General features: G+C 35.9%; 1 protein-coding gene across 4 annotated transcripts in view; it reads right to left on the reverse strand.

The window, feature by feature from the left end:
* The window catches only part of MACC1 (MET transcriptional regulator MACC1), a 97,500-nt gene that overhangs the window by 20,246 nt on the left and 61,643 nt on the right, over positions 1-15,611 (reverse strand). The window contains exon 1 of one of the 4 annotated variants that reach the window (XM_016159520.2): positions 5,670-5,832. The exons of the other annotated variants lie outside the window; for them this stretch is intronic. The gene's annotated coding sequence lies outside the window, so the exon portion shown is untranslated. Of the gene's footprint in view, positions 1-5,669; positions 5,833-15,611 lie in introns of those variants that run through there. 4 annotated transcript variants of the gene reach the window in all.

The following is a 15,611-nucleotide window of genomic DNA, read 5'->3' on the forward strand; positions in this document are numbered from 1 at the left end:
AATTGGTTGTCCATGATAAAAAAAAAAGTACATTGATCATATGCAAAATAGTTTCTAAGAGATTTAAAGACTGAAAGGCAAAACTTTAAAACTTGAGAATAGAGTCTAAAAAATTGTCTTTATGCTTTCTGGAAAATAGAGAATTTCTTAAACAAAGCACTAACATGCAAAATACAAAACAAAACAAATAAGAGTGAGGAATACTATATATCAAAGGACATCATTTACAAAAACTAAAAACAAGGAAAAAACTGAGAGAAGATATATCCATTACACATGACTGAAAAAGAAAAAAGGAGGGGATTCTAAAATATATCAAATATTTCTATAAAACACTAAGCAAAATAAAAACAAAAAAAATTTTGAAAAAAGGTCTGAACAAAAATTTTTCACATGGCTGGCAAAATGGCATAGATGATAGGGGCTTTGTTCATCTCCTCTTGCGACTCCATCAAAGTTATTACATAAACATGGAGCAAACAGCAAGCAGAGTCGTCTGGGGTCTAGATAAACAGAAGCCCTACAACTAGGGAGAGAAATAAGAAATCAACCATTTGGAGGTGGGAGGGGATGAAGACACGAGGCTACCCAGTCCCCAGCAGCTGAGTGGGACAGAGGCTGTGGCAGAGGCCGCTGGCAGCTGCAGACACCACTTACAGGGGCCGTGTCCCCAACCGGACTTTCTTGGTGATGGGATTTGCTTGCTCCATCAGACAGTGATAGACGGCTTCTCTGGGGATACAGGGACTTAACAGGGGGGCACTGAGTTGCTGAAGCAAGGACTGAAAGTGAGGCTTTCTCCTGGGCAGATGTGTTGGCGGTATCAATTGCTCCTCTGTTGAGCCCTCCCCACTTCCAGTGTGCTGAGGCATCATCAAACTGAGTAACAGTGGTAGCTCCGCCCAGAGGATTCCCTGAAACTCCGCCTCCCCCAACTCAAGGCCCCATTCAAGCCATATTCAGTTGTATCCTCAACAAGTACTGTGGCCCTTGATGAGTAGCTCCAAGACTCATACTGATGGAAGCTGGCGTGGTCTCTTGAGGCAACTATAAGCATAGCATCTGTGGATTGCTTGCCGAATCTTAACAGGTGGCCTTAGAGGGGCAAAAGCTGGGGCTAAACTTGGCCTGCCGCTGAACCCCTCTCAGGACTGTGCCTCTGGTTACCTACTACATAAAGCCACACTAATAAGACTGGAAGACTTAGAAGCTTTGCTTGGTACACAGAAACAGACACAGAAATGCAGCCAAAATGGGAAAACAAAGAAGCAGACACCATATGAAAGAACATCAGAGATAAAGGAAAAATAGAGTCAAGCAATCTAACAGATGCAGAGTTCAAAACACTGGTTGTAAAGATGCTCAATGAACTTAGGGAAGGTGTAGATGAACTCTGTGAGAACCTTAACAAAGAGATAAAAAAACATAAAAATGAAATGAAAATTATAAAAGGGAACCAGTCAGAAATGAAGAATACAGTATCTGAGATAAAGAGTATATTAGAGGGAATCAACAGAGCAGATGAAGAAGAGGATTGAACCACCAATCTAATGGATGGGAAGCCAATAACACCAATCAAGATGACAAATAGGAGGAGGAGGAGGAGAAGGAGGAGGAGGAGGAGGAGGAGGAGGAGGAGGAGGAGGAGGAAATATAATAATTTAAGAAGCCTATGGGACAAAACTAAATGTACCAACATCCATATCATAAGGGTATCTGAAGAGAGAGAACAAGTTGAATAAAGAGTTGAAGAAATAATGATGAAAACTTCCTTCACCTGGTGAAGGAAATAGACATACAACCCCAGGAAGCTCAGAGTCCCAAAAAAGATGAACCCAAAAAGCCCACACCAAGACACATCATAATTAAAATGCCAAAGGTTAAATACAAAGAGAGAATCTTAAAAGAAACACTGGCAGCTGATTTCTCAAAAGAAACTTTGCAGGACAGAAGGGCTTGGCTCAAAATATTCAATGTGAAGAAAACCCACGATGTACAACCAAGAATACTTTATCCAGCAAAGCTTTCATTTAAAGTCAAAGGACAAAGAGCCTCCCAGACAAAAATAAGCTAAAGGAATTCATCGCCAAGCCACTATTACAGGAGACTAACTTCAAATTAAGACACACACAGACTAAAAGGAAGGAGAGGGGAAAAAATATTGCCTTGATGGACCTAGAGGGTATTGCACTGAATGAAATAAGTCAGATAAAGACAAATACCACGTGATTTCACGTACATGTGGAATCTAAAGAACAAAATAAACAACAACAACAAAAATGGGAACAAACTCATAGATTTAGAGAATATTTTGAGGGCTACTAGATGGGAGGGGGATGGCAAAAAAGGGCAAAGATATTAAGAAGTACAAATGTATAGCTGCAAAACAGTCATGGAGATATAAAGTGTAGCATAAGGAAAATAGTCAACAATGTTGCAATGAATATGTAAGGAGGAAGAGGGGTACTAGATTTAGTGGGGCGATCACTTTGTGAGTTACTATGTTGTACAACTGAAACTAACATATTATTGAATGCCAATTATAATTGAATTGTGCAATGTAAATATGAGTCTCTTTCAAAAAAGCTGTAAAAAAAGAATTTCTCACAAAAAATAAACACAGATGACCCTTATATATTAAAATGTTCTATTTATTGGTAATCAGGAAAATGCTAAATGAAACCACACAAGATACAATTACCATCCATCAAATTTGTAAAGATTTCAAAATCTAGCAATACCAATTACTGATAAAGATGTCGAAAAAAAGGGAAATCCTACATATCCCTAGTGGATGTATTAATAGGCCCAACCACTTTAAAATCAATCTGGTGTTGTCTAGGAAAGATGCTTACAGCCTAGTACCCAGCAATTCCAACCCCAGTTATTTGTTGTAGTAAAACGTTGCACATAGGCATTCATTAGAAGAGATATACATGAATGTTCATTATATTATATTAACAAAAAGTGAAATCAATGAAAATGTCTTTGTTACATGAATGGATAAATAAATAGTGGTGTTTATTTATCCATGTAACTATGAACACAGAGGAATTACAACTAAAAAAGCATCAATATGTACTAATTGTAGGTATCCCATTGCTGAGACTCAGCCTTCTTTACACGTATGTTTTCTTCTAGTTCCATGACAACACCGAAAAGCAGGTATTTTATTTTATTATTTTTTTTTACAAATAATTAACATTTATTGCTCAAACATCTGGGGTCGGCTGAGAGTTGACTGATCATGGTTAACTCTATCTCTCATCTTTTTTGAACCAACAACTAGCCCGAGCATGTTCTTGAGGTGATAGCAAAGGTACGGGAGAACATGTAGGAACACACAAGGTCTCTTGAAGCACAGAACTGGTACATTATTGCTCTGCTTTATTCTATTGTTAAAGTGAGTCACATGGCAAAGCCCAGAGTCAGAGTTGAGAAGTACTGTAAAATGAGGCAAAAAGGGGAATGGTACCTTGGGACTTATCAGGTCCATTAACATGCTAAGAAGCATATTGGAATCTCCAGTGAATATGAGTACCATATTAGCTTGCCAAAATGTTGTTTAGGCTCCTTGTAGAGCGTTTGGCAAAGGCCCTCGTTAGCAATACACATTGCCCTTGGCTTAGCTCTTCTCCCTTCTCTAGGTCACCCCTATTTGTCCAATAGTTATAGCTAGTCCTTTATTAAAATTTTTTAAAATTTAAGTGTAGTTGATATATGATGTTATATTACATTAGTTTCAGGTAGTCATCTGTCACCATGCAAACTTATTACAATATTTTCGACTATATCTGCTTTTACCTTTTTCACTCATCTTCTCATCTCCTTCCCCTCTGGCAACCATCTCTTGCCTCTGTTTCTGAGTCTCTTTTTGTTTATTTGTTTGTTGTTGTTTTTTTAAGATTCTACATATAAGTAAAATGATATGGTATTGGTCTTTCACTTAATTCTCTAGGTCCATCCATGTTGTCACAAATGGCAAAATTTAAATCTTTTCTTTTTTATTTTGTACAAATGGACTATTATTCAACAATAAAAAAAGAATACACACACTTACACACCCCACATCTTCTTTATCCATTCATTTATCAATGGACACCTATGGTGCGTCCATATCATGGCTATTTGTAAATAATGCTGCAATGAACATAGGGATGAATATATTTTTTTGAATTGGTGTTTTGGTTTTCTTTGAATACCCAGAAGTAGAATTGCTGGGTCTTATGGCAGATCTATTTTTAGTTTTTCAAGGAATCTCCGTAGTGTTTTCCACAGTGGCTGTACCAACTTACAGTCCTACCAACAGTACACAACCATTCCTGTTTTTCCACATCCTCACCAACACCTCGCCATTCTGATTGGTGTGAGGTGGTATCTCATTGTGGTGTTGAGTTTTGCTGATGACTAGTGATGTTGAGCATCTTTTCATATGTCGGTTGGCCATCTGTATGTCCTCTTAGGAGAAACTTTTTTTTGTGTCCCCTGCCTATTTTTTGATCAGATTGTTTATTTTTTGTTATTGAGTTGTATGAGTTCTTTATATATTTTGGGTATCAACCCTTTATTGGGTATATTATTTGTGACTATGTTCTTCCATTCAATAGGTTGTCTTTTTGTTTTGCTGATGATTTCCTTCACTAAACAGAAGCTTTTTAGTTTATTTGTTTATTTTTTCCTTTGTTTCCCTTCGTTGCCCAAGGAGATATATAAGAAAACATATTACTAAGAGCTGTGTGAAAGTTTACTACGTATATATTCTTTTAGGAGTTTCCTAGTTTCAGGCCTTACATTTAAATCTTTAATCCATTTTAAAATTAATTTTGTATTTGGTGTAAATTTTTTTTTTGCATATATCTGTCCAGTTTTCCCAATACCACTTGTTGACCAGGCTGTCATTTCTCCATTACATAGTCTTGCTTCTCATCATAGATTAGCTGATGAGATTTATAAGCAAGGATTTATTTCTGGGCTCTCTATTCTGTTCCATTAATTTATATGTCTGTTTCTGTGTCAGTACTATACTATTTGGATTATTATAGCTTTGTAATATAGTTTGAGGTGAGGGAGTGTGGTATTTCCAACTCTGTTCTTCTTTGTCAAGATTACTTTGGATATGTATGGTCTTTTGTGGTTCCAAATACATTTTAGGATTATTTGTTCTAGTTCTGAGAAGAATATCATTGGTATTTTGATAAGGATTTCACTGAATCTTCAGAGTGCATAGGACAATATGGTATATTCTTCCATTTATTTGTATCCTCTTCAATTTCTTCAATGTCTTGAAGCTTTTGGACTACAAGTATGTCACTGCCTTGGTTAAATTTATTCCTGAGTATTTTATTCTTTTTGATGCAATTGTAAACGGGACTGTTTTCTTAATTTCTCTTTCTGGTTGTTCATTATTAGTATAAGAGAATGTGAAAGATTTCTGTATAGTAATTTCGTATCTTGCTAAAAAGGTATTTTAAATTGGATTTTACAGAGTACAAAAATGAATAGCAGCAATTGGACATAACTAACCTATAAAGTCAAATAGCTGGTGAGTAATTGACTCAAAAATAATTACTTATGCACTTTTCAGCTACTCTAGAGAGCCCAAACTGAAGACACTGTAAACTACTTCTCAGACTCAAAGTTCTCAATAGTATATTCTGAGACTATCTTACCTTCTAGTTCATAATTCCAGTTATGCTGCCATGAAAATCCTTACTTTTGGTTCTCTTTCATGTATTAACCATACATCTTTCGTCTTTGACGTATTTTTTGTCATATTTTTCCTTCAAGTTCTTGACATTTTATTTCAAAGACGTTTATTTTTTAAAGAAATCAAAAGCCTTTTCTGGTATAAAAAAAGATAAAGAACAAATTAAATGAGAAAATGAAGGAAAAGAAAGGAAATGGATGATGAATAAACAGATGCAAAATTTATCTCATAGGTGCCATACTTAAAAAAATCAAATGGTGCACTAGCAATTTTTCCTTTGATAGTTGAAAATATACGGAATGATTGGGTGAAAAGCTGAATTATGCAATATGCAATTTGCACTGAAACCTCAAGATTCCTGGCAAATCTTCAGGGTTCTATGGTTGATTTTACCAAATACAATATCCAAAACTAAAAGTCCTTAGTGCACCATAGCTAGCCAACATTTTAAGATAGGAAAATTAGTTCATATCCTTCAATAAAGCTAAACAAATCAAAATGGAGAAAAAAATGTTTAGATGAAAAAGTATTTTTTTTTCCGAAAGGTAAAGTACATTTTAAATGGAAAAATGATTTAGATGGATCTACCTAAACTCTAATTTCTTGTGGAGAAAAGAACAAAAATAAATGATTTAGACCCAGGATTTCTTTGAGCCAAACAACCTTTGATGTACAGAAAGTTGTAACCAGTGAAATACTGTTAGAAGTCTTCACCCACATAAGAACCAGGAACAGTGCCTTATGCAACTATGATCATAGAGAATCATAACATCTCAAAAACAGAGGCACAAGTTGGTGATTAGCTAAAACTCTATGGAGTAACTCTTTTCTTCAGTCACCCAGGCACATATTCACTGTCCTTAATCCAGTAGTTCTAAAGCCATACCAGAGTCGTCTGGAGGATTTGATCAAACACCATTTGCTGAACTCAGCCCAGTGTTTCTGATCCAGAAGGTCTAAGGCTGCACACAAGAATTTGCATTTCTAACAAAGTGGCCAAGTGATGTGATGCTGTGGTTCTGAGGGGTATGTTTTGAGAACCACATTCGGAAAACCACCATGCCGATTTCTTTTCTTGGCCAAATGGATTTCTCCCTATTCTCTGGCTGCTCCTACTATCCTTCCCCCCACCCCAAATCCTTCTCCTAATCTTTTTATGTACACACACAAACACACACACACGCACAGACCTCATAGGACTTCATCGCAAATCTGGATTTTTTTTCCTGTGAATATAGAGAAAGGGATACAAGAGAAAAGCCATTGACTGGAAGGATAGTGACATTGACCCATGGAGGGCACTGCTTGTTAACACAAGCACAAATAGCCAGCCACATGGATCATTTCTTGCATTTCCTTCTAATTCAACTTCATACTCAAGGGCAAGTGCTGTCCTAAATAGGAATTTTTCAAGCTTTGTCCAAAGAAGCATGAGTCAGTCAGTGTTGGAATGAGTAAGTGGGAAAAGAACAGTCTACTACCTACTTAATTGGGGACGCTTATAACACACTTATTCTGATTCTACATGATTCGTTATTTTTTTCTCTTAAAAAACAATGAATAAAGTTTCACTCCTTGAGTAAACAGTGATATTTACCGACTATACGACTTAGCAAATGATCTGATCTCAGATTTTTGCAGGAGGTGGGGTATGTTTACAAAAGTATAACCAGGAAAACAATATCATTTAAAAAATTATTCCTTTAAATGTGCTCCTTTGAAGTCATTATATTTATGGTAGTCATCATATAGTGAAAATTGCTATTTTTAGCTATCCAGTAGGTTCAAAGTATTTTCCAATTAGTCCTTGAATACTCAGATTTCCTTTGTTTCAATGATCTGTACTATTTTTCACTTTTGACCTATGTGATATTGAAATACTTCCATGCAGGCTATAACTCTTATGCCAACAAATGATAAAACGTCAAAAGAACAATAATTGAACAGGTGTGCTTCTTCACCCCCCAGAGGCTAACCCTACCCAAACAACTTTGCATTCTCTTGCAAATGCAAAGGGTATGAAATGCCTGTGTGAATCACAAAGAAACTGTAATCAGCTCCCCTGATATGATTTTGCTAGAATTATCATGGTGTGTATGGTCTAATTAGATGCAACCCAAGGAGAACTTCTGATAGGCTAGTGGCACCCTCTAGGAGTATATATATCCTATCACCAATTATTCAATAGTTTGAGAATTATCTCTGGTCATTATGATTAAAGATTTAAAAGACTTGAGAGGAAAAATGTCAGCAGTCACTTTTCCTAAAGAAATGGCTTTACAAGATTCTCCTGGGACCCTGGAACATATAAGCAGTATAATGCATGGTAATTTCAATGATGCCTTCAATCTTAATTACTCAAAATGGTCCATAAATACATCATCTTCTTAATATCACCATGTCAAGCTGTCTATCACTTCCTTTATACCCTATGATGCTTCCATCAGTGGCAAAAATGATGTTTGGAAAAGCTATAATTATTGTGAAGGATAACATATTAGTGAGCACAAATCAGGAATAGAGAAACAGTAGATCAAAATTGTTTTGTTTAGGTTAATGATGTAGCCAAGAAACTTCTTAGAAACTTCAGCTTGTAAGAGAAAGTGTAAAGACTAAACATATACGCAAAAGGAATATTTTGGGGCTGTAAAATAATAAAAAAAATCCATCATGAGTTATTTATTGAGTACTTCCTAATACTGTGGATGAATTTTCTCATTTATAACTTGTAACGATTTTAGTAAGTTGGTTTTATTATTACTCCATTTTAAGGGTAAGGAAATCAGGTTTAAGGGATTTATTTGCCCACGATTACATAGGTGCTAAGCAATAGAGCCATTCTTCCAACTTGGAGTCTAGAAAACAAGCTTTTGAATCCTACACTCTTCTTCCTACCCATGGGTCAGGCCTTCCCTTCCAAAGGAAGTAAGATTAGGGACTATGCCCTGGGTTTGTTGCTGGAGAGTATCAAGGCTCATTCTTGATCCCAGAAGATTTTCACCAAATTCACAGCATAGTCGAACAAATAAGCATGTAACCTATGCAGTCACACAGGGCCCCATTCTTAGAAGGGCCTCATGCTTGGTGTAACACTCTGCTGTTGCCATATTGAAATACTTAATATGTTTTGAACAAGAAGTCCTATGTTTTCATTTTGTACCAAGCATGGCAAATTATGTAGCCAGTCCTGGTTCATGGAGTTGTCAACCCTTACCCTTTAGACTCAAGGGAAATGATTGCAATTATAAGTGATCATGAAGAAAAAAGCATTATTATATAGATGAAGAACACTCATTTTACAGATGATAAAGATGAGAAGCAGAGGAGTTAAATGAATTGCCTCAGGTAGCATGTTCATCACTGGCAGGTTCAGAAATCAAACTGCCATGTCCTGATTTGAACTCTGTAAGAAGGTGGGTATGAGAATACCTAGTTCTACCCATGCTATGAATTGTATAAGAGTAAAATATAAGATCTTTTAAAATTCTGATGATATATAATGTCAAAAGTAATAAGTTTAGATTTTTAAGACCTCAAAGCAAAAATAATAAAAAGTTTAATTCAATGAGAGTGAAATAAAGTGGTCCCAGCCTCATGCTTCCTTAGAATCATACCTCCTATTAAACAAGGACTATCTTCACTTCATAACTCCTCTCAGAAATCAAATTGTCATCAGCTATTTGCTTTAAAAGCTATTTGTTTTAACAGCTATTTGCATTATTCCTGCCAAAAAGAGTACTGGGTTCATGACAGCAGAGGCACTGAGGTACAGTAGAAAAAATGCCGGCTTTGCAATTAAGCAGATATGGGTTCAAAGTGAAGCTTACAAAGGAATTTACTGGTCTGAGCATCATATTTCTCATCAACAGAGCACAAAAATAACTACTTTAAATAGTTATTGCAATGGTATATGAATTCCATCTCCATGAAGCTTTTTTTTTTTTTTATTAAAAAAGAGTTGTTGTAAAGATTATTATTATTTTATTAAGTTTATTGGGGTAACATCGGTTAATACAATTATGTAATTTTCAGGTGTACATTATAATTTGACATCTATATATTCTATTGTGTGATTACCACCCAAAGCCCAGTTTCCTTCAGCTACCGTATATTTGATTCCCTTTACTCTTTTCACCCTCCCCCTATCCCCTATATTTGACCCCCTTTAACCCGTCTACCTCTCCCCTCCTCCCCGACTACCTAACCTCTGGTAACCACTAGTCCATTGTCCATGTCCTTGAATCTCTGTTTGTTTGTCGTGTTCATTTGTTGCTTTTAGGTTTATATCCCACATATAAGTGATATCATGTGGTTTTCGACTTTTGCAGTCTGGCTTATTTCACTTAGCATGATTATCTCAAGGTCCATCCATGTTGTCACTAATGGGTATTTCATCTCTTCTTATGGCTGAGTAATTTCTATTGTATATATGTACCACAACTTTTTAGCCAATCCTCTATCATAGGACACTTCAGTTGCTTCTACGTCCTGAATAATGCCACTATGAACATCAGTGTGCAAATATTTTTTTGGATATGGGTTTTCAAGTCTTTGGGGTAAGTACCCTGTAGTGGGATTGCTGGATCATACAGTAGATCAATTCTTAGTTTTTTGAGGAAATTCCATAATGTTTTCCACAGTGGCTGTATCAATTTGCAGTTCCATCAGCAGTGTAAGAGGGTTCCTTTTTCTCTACATCCTTTCCAACATTTGTTATTACTTGTCCTGTTGATTATAACTATTCTAACAGGTATGAAATGGTACTTCATTGTGGTTTTGATTTGCATTTCCCTAATAGCTAGCAATGTTGGGCATTTTTTCATATGTTTATAGGCCATTTATATGTCCTCTAGGGAGAAGTGTCTGTTCAGGTCCTCTGCCCATTTTTTCGTTGGATCATTTGTTTTTTGTTGTTGTTATTGACCCATGAGTTCTTTGTATATTGTGGATATTAGGTCCCTATCAGAGGCATTGCTTGCAAATATATTTTCCCATTGAGATGGTTGTCTCTTTACCTTGCTGACAATTTCTTTTGCTGAGCAGAAGCTTTTTAGTTTGATGTAGTCCCATTCATTTATTTTTGCTTTACTTCTCTTGCCTTTGAGGTCAAAATCATAAAATTCTGTTTAAGTCCAAGGTCTTTGAGTTTCGTTCCTATGTTTTCTTAGATGCATTTTATTGTTTCAGGTCTTATATTCAGGTTCTTAATCCATTTTGAGTTAATTTTGATGTGTGGTGATAGGCAACAGTCTAATTTCATTCTTTTGCAGGTAGCCTTCCAATTTTCCCAGCACTATTTATTGAAGAGGCTTTCCTTTCTTCATTGTATGTTTTTGGCTTTTTTTTTTTTGTCAGAAATTATTTGCCCATATAAATATGGGTTTACTTCTGGACTCTCGATTCTGTTCCATTGGTCAGTGTATCTGTTTTGCTGCCAATACCATGCTGTTTTGATTACTGTTGCTCTGTAGTATAATTTGAAGTTGGGCAGAGTGATGCCTCCAGCCTCATTCTTTTTCCTTAGGATGGCTTTGGCAATTCTGGGTCTTTTGTGCTTCCATACAAATCTGATGATTTTTTGTTCTATTTCTTTAAAAAAGGCAGATGAGATTTTGATGGGGATTACATTAAATCTGTATAATGCTTTAGGTAATCTGGTCATTTTAACTATATTGATTCTTCCAATCCAAGAATACGAAATATCTTTCCATTTCTTTGTATCTTCTTCAATTTCTTTTAATAGGGTCTTGTAGTTTCCATTATATAGGTCCTTCACATGTTTCATTAAATTTATTCCTAGGTATTTTATTCTTTTTGTTGCAATTGCAAAAGGAATTATTTTTTCCACTTCTTTTTCTGACTCTTCATTGTTAGAGTATAGGAATGCTATGGATTTTTGAATGTCGATTTTGTATCCAGAGACTTTACTGTATTTGCTTATTGTTTCTAGTAGTGTTCTTGTGGAATCTTCAGAGTTTTCTATATAGAGAATCGTGTCATCCACAGTGACGGTTTGACTTGCTTGTTTCCTATTTGGATGCCTTTTATATCTTTCCCTCGTCTGTCTGCACTCACTAGGACCTCCAATGTTATATTGAATAACAGTGGCAATAATGGACAGTCTTGCTTTGTTCCTGATCTTAGAGAACAGGTTTTTAGTTTTTCACCATGAAGTATAATGTTGGCTGAGGGTTTGTCATAGATGGATATATTATGTTAAGGTACTTTCCTTCTATGCCAATTTTGTTAAGTGTTTTGATCATAAATGAATGCTGAATCTTGTTGAAGGCTTTTTCTGCATCTATTGATATGATTCTTATTTTTTAATTTGTTTATGTGGTGAAACACATGAATCAATTTGCATATATTGAACCATCCATGTGCCCCTGGGATGAAACCCCCTTGATCGTGGTGTATAATCTTTTTAATATGTTGCTGTATTAGGTTTGCTAGTATCTCATTTAGAATTTTTGCATGTGTGTTCAGGAGAGATACTGGTCTGCAGTTTTCTTTTTTTGTGTGTATGTTATCTTTACCAGGTTTTGGTATCAGAGTAATACTGGTCTCATAAAATAAGTTGGGAAGTATTGCTTCCTCTTCGATTATTTGGTAGAGCTTGAGGAGAACAGGTATTAAATCTTCTTTGAATGTTTGGTAGAATTCACTGGTAAAGCCATGTAGTCCTGAACTTTTACTTTTTGGTAGGTTTTTGAGGAATGTTTCAATTTCCATACTGCTGATTGGTCTATTTAGATTTTCCAGATCTTGATTCAGTCTAGGAAGGTTGTATTTTTCTAAGTACTGGTCCATTTCTTCTAGGTTATTAAATTTGGTATTATATAGTTTTTCATCGTATTCTTGCATAATCCTTTGTATTTCTGAGATGTCAGTTGGAATTTCCCCTCTTTCATCCCTGATTTTGTTTATTTGTGTCCTTTCTCTTTTTTTCTTTAGTGAGTCTAGCCAGGGGTTTGTCAATTTTATTAAAATCAAAGAACCAGCTCTTTGTTGTATTTCTTTTTCCTATTTTTTAATGTTTTCAATTTCATTTATTTCTGCTTTAATTTTGATTATTTCTTTCTTTCTGCTGACTTTAGGCCTCATTTGTTCTTCTTTTTCTAATTTTTTAAGATGAAGCATTAGGTTGTTTATTTGGGCTCATTCTTATTTTTGGAGATAGGCCTGTAATGATACGAACTTTCCTCTCTTATGACCACTTTTGCCATGTCCCAAAAGTTTTGATATGTTGTACTAACATTATCATGTGTTTCTATGTATCTCTTGATCTCTCTTTCTATTTCTTCCCTGACCCAGTTATTCTTCAGTAGCATGTTGTTTAATCTCCATGTATTTGTGGTTCTTCCTGTTTTCTTTTTTGCAGGTGATCTCTAGTTTCAAAGCATTATGATCAGAAAATATGGTTGGTATGATTTCAACCCTCTTATATTTGTTGAGGCTATCTCTGTGTCCCAGTATGTGGTCGATTCCTGAGCATGTTCCATGTGCACTAGAGAAAAATGTATAAGCAGCCGTTTTGGGATGAAAGGCTCTGTATATGTCAATTATGTCCAGTTGGTCTAATGTGCCATTTGACAATGTTATTTCCTTATTGATTTTCTGTTTGGATGATCTGTCCATATCTGACAGTTGGGTATTTAGGTCCCTTACTACGATAGTGTTTTGGTTTGTTTCTTCCTTTAGTTCTGTTAGTAATTGCTTTACATATTTTGGGGTTCCTTGATTGGGAGCATAGATATTAATAAGTGATATGTCTTCTTGGTGCATGATTCCCTTTACCATTAAGAAGCGTCCCTCAGTATCTTTCTTTACCTTTTTTATTTTAAAGTCTATTTCATCTGATATTAGTATCGCTACTCCCGCTTTTCTCTGAATGCCACTTGCTTGAAATATCGTTTGCCACCTTTCACTTTGAGTCTGTATATGTTTTTGGAGCTGAGATGTGTCTCCTGAAGGCAGCATATGGTTGGGTTTTGTTTTTTGATCCATTCTGCAACTCTGCACCTTTTTATCGATGAGTTCAGTCCATTCACATTAAGGGTGATTATTGAAATATGAGGTCTTCTTATAGCCATTTCATCTTTTCCTTTCTGGTAGCTCAGTGTTTCCATTGCTTCCTTGTCCTTGAGTTTCTGTTTTCTTAATTTTGGTTGGCTTTTGTGGGTTTTGCCTCTACTTCTTCTCGTTTTATGTTATATACTTCAGTTCTGACTCTATAGTGTATGGTTACCATTACAAATATGAAAAAGATATATATATACATACAGCCACCCATTTTCTTCTGTGTGTGCCTTATCTTCTTTCCCCTTTGTGAATTTGGATCTTTGAATCCTCCCCTTTTTAGTCATTGTTATCTCAATTTGTTTCTATGTATGCTGAATATTCATTACTATCTTGCTATAACAATCTCTTATTATTTAAGCTTAAAATGTCCTGTTCTTAGAAAAGGTTGTACTCTTCTGGTTCTTTTTGCCTGAGAGTCACTTTACTCCTAATTATGTATTTTTTTGTTGTTGTTATTTTGTTTTAGGTGAGCTGACCCCTTTCAGAATTTCCCACAGCGCAGGTCTCGTAGTGGAGAATTCCCTCAATTTTTGTATGTCTGAAAAGGTCTTAATTTCTCCTTCATATCTAAAAGAGAGCTTAGCTGAATACACTACCCTAGGCTAGTAGTTCCTCTCACTTAATAGTTCAAACATTTGATTCCATTCCTTTCTGGCTTGTAAGGTCCATGCTGAGAAGTCCAATGATAATCTAATGGGTTTTCCCTTATATATTACTGTTTTCTTCTCTCTGGCTTCCCTGAGAATTCTATCTTTGTCATTGATTTTTGATAACTTTAATACAATGTCTTGGTGAAGGCCTTTTTGGGTTGAGATAATTGGGTATTCTGTTGACTTCTTGAATTCCAAGTTCCAGCTCATTCCTTAGATTTGGGAAATTCTCGTCCACTACTTGTCTGAAAATGCTTTCTAGTTCCTGCCCCTTCTCCTCTCCTTTGGTAATGCCCATTATTCTTATCTTTCCTCTCCTGACAGTATCAGCTAGTTCTTGAATTTCTCTTTCATTATTTTTCATTCTTCAGTTCCTCTCTTCTTCCTTCTGATTTATTTCTAGATTTCTGTCTTTGATATCAGATCCTTTCCTCCATTTAGTCAACTCCATTTCCCAAGTTTGTTATTTCATTTTTCAACTCTTGCAGTGTGTTTTTTATCCCCAGAAGTTCTATTTAGTTCTTTTTGAGGGTTTCAATCTAGCTGTTTTTGCAATTTCTGAAATTGTTGGTATGACTCGTTTTGGAACTCACTGATTTTTTTCAGAAGTACCATCCTGAATTTTCTGTCACTTAAGTCGCATATTCCTATGTCTACGAGCTCATTTTCTGGAGATCTGTCTTCTTTTTTTCTGAGATGCCTTGTCACCTTGGTTGTTCATGGTGTATAATGGACTATTTCTCCACGTGGGAATTAATAAAAGTGTATTCTCTTGTTTTTCCAGAAAGAGGATTTATTATATCAAAGTCTCTCTGTAGCCTGCTACAAAAACGGCGCTTTTCTTTTGGTTTCGAGTAGGTGGTATCTAAACCTCTTGGATCCCTGCTTTATATAGAGTCTAATGTCTTTTATTTTCTTATAGATTTTAATCACCCTTGCTACTTTCAGTCTCAGTCCCTGTCAGTGTTAGCAACAGTTTTAGTAGTGTTTGCTCAGATTCTCCTGGGGCTCCGCAGTGATTGATCTCAGAGGATATGGGGGAGGGGCCTTCTGGGTTGGGGGTTGGGGGCTGCAGCTTAGCCTCGGTTTTGCATCTGGGGCTGGTAAAAATCAACTGTTTTTTCTCTGCTGTCCCGTCCTGCTTCTCTGCTTTCTGCTCTGATGACTGAACC

The sequence above is a fragment of the Rousettus aegyptiacus genome, unplaced genomic scaffold (assembly GCF_014176215.1).
Source record: "Rousettus aegyptiacus isolate mRouAeg1 unplaced genomic scaffold, mRouAeg1.p scaffold_m13_p_13, whole genome shotgun sequence".
In the NCBI taxonomy this organism is placed as follows: Eukaryota; Metazoa; Chordata; class Mammalia; order Chiroptera; family Pteropodidae; genus Rousettus; species Rousettus aegyptiacus.